Here is a 2,005-nt window from a genome sequence, read left to right as displayed (position 1 = left end):
TCCCTACCACTAAACGAACACCCTCCTCTTCCTCTTCCCTCCCACTCCCTCCCTCACTTCTTCCCTCTTCTGCCCTCTCCTTCCCCCCCCCTTCTCCCTTCTCCCACTCCCCCCTTCCTTCTCATCCCTCCCCCTCTCCCCTCCCCACCCTTCTCCCTTCTCCCACTCCCTCCCTCCCTCCCTCCCTCTCATCCTTCTCCAACTCCCCTCTCTCCCACCATTCCCTCCCTCTACCCTCCCACCCACTCCCCCACACTCCTCCCTCAACCCTACCCCTCTCCCACCCACCTCTCCCCTCCTCCTCTTCCCTACCCTCCCCCTCCCTCCATCCCTCCTACCCTACCCCCCCTCTCCCACTCCTACACTCCCTTCCTTAACCCTCCCCCTCCCCTACCTACCCCTCTCCCTCCTACCCTCCCCCCCTACCCTACCCCTCCCTCAACCCCCTACACTCCCTCCCTCCCTCCTTCCCTCCCTCAACCCCACCCACCTCTCTCCCACACACACACTCCCTCCCGCCGAAAACACGTTCCCGACACGTCTCCCTCTCGCGTCAGACTCGAAGGAGAACCTCGGCGACGCTCGGGATAATGAGAATAGTTGAGGAAGTAATTTCGTGGTTCGGGTCTGTATGATTGAGAAGGAACGGGTGTGGGAGACAGCTCCTCCGGTTGGGGGGTGGTGGGGGCGTGGGGGTTGGTGGTGGGGGGGAAGGGGTGGTGGTGGGGGCATGGGTGTGGTGGTGGTAGGGGGGGTAGGGAGTGGGGGAGGGGGTGGGGTGGTGGTTGGGGGAGAAGGGGGTGGTGGTGGTGGTGGGGGGAATGGGGGGGGCGTGGGGGGGGCGTGGAAGAATGGGGGTGGTGGTGGGGGGCGTGGAAGAATGGGGTGGTGGTGGGGACGTGGTGGTGGTGGGGGCGTGGGGGTGATGGTGGTAGGAGGAAGGGGGTGGTGGTTGGGGGAAGGGGATGGTGGTGGTAGGGAGAGGGGTGGTGGTGGTGGTGGTGGGGGAATGGGGTGGTAGGTGGAGAGGGGCTGGGGTGGTGGGGGGGGTGGTGGTGGTGGTGGGGGGGGGTTGGTGGTTGGGGGAATGGGGTGGTGGTGGGAAAAGGGGAAGGGGGTAGGGGGAGATGAGGGTGAAGGGGTGGTGGTGGTGGGGGGTGGGGGTGGTGGTGGTGGGGAAGAAGGGGTTAAGGGGAGAGGGGTGGGGGGTATTTAGGTGGGGGTGGAGGGAGGAAGAGAAAGACAAGATAAAACGGAAGGAGAGAGAGAGAGAGAGAGAGAGAGAGAGAGAGAGAGAGAGAGAGAGAGAGAGAGAGAGAGAGAGAGAGAGATTAAGAAAGACAGAAAGAGAGAGAAAGAGAGAAAGAATAAAGAGAGAGAGTGAGATTCAGAAAGACAGAAAGAGAGAGAAAGAGAGAAAGAATAAAGAGAGAAAGAGAGATTAAGAAACACAGAAAGAGAGAGAAAGAGAAAAAAATAAAGAGAGAGAGAGAGATTAAGAAAGACAGAAAGAGAGAGAAAGAGAGAAAGAGAGAGAGAGTGAGATCAAGAAAGCCTGAAAGAGAGAGAAAGAGAGAGAGAGAGAGAGTGAGATTAAGAAAGACAGAAAGAGAGAGAAAGAGAGAAAGAGAGAGTTGCAGTGAATCATAATCACATACTCCCTAACTAGGAGTATGTTGTTGGCAATTGCATGTGGTGTGTATACGTCCTGGGTTTTGGTTTAATTTCCGTATGGCTTTTATTCACCCATTTGTTCTTTTTAGTTATCTTTTTGGAAATGGTTCAATCGAGGTTTGAAAAGAAAGTATAAAACAGATTGCTCACTGTATTATTTAGAAATAAAACATACATTTCACACAACACGAACAAAAGAAAGAAAAGAGAAAAAAACTGAACAAGAATAAGTCGTCTTATTCATGAATACACAAAATACATTTTTCTGTTGTTAAATGTCCAGGGAATGAACACTGTATAAACGGTTCGGGATATCCACTTGTCCACGAAC

This window comes from Penaeus vannamei, chromosome 5, assembly GCF_042767895.1.
Source record: "Penaeus vannamei isolate JL-2024 chromosome 5, ASM4276789v1, whole genome shotgun sequence".
NCBI lineage: Eukaryota > Metazoa > Arthropoda > Malacostraca > Decapoda > Penaeidae > Penaeus > Penaeus vannamei.
Note: the sequence above shows the minus strand (reverse complement) of the source record.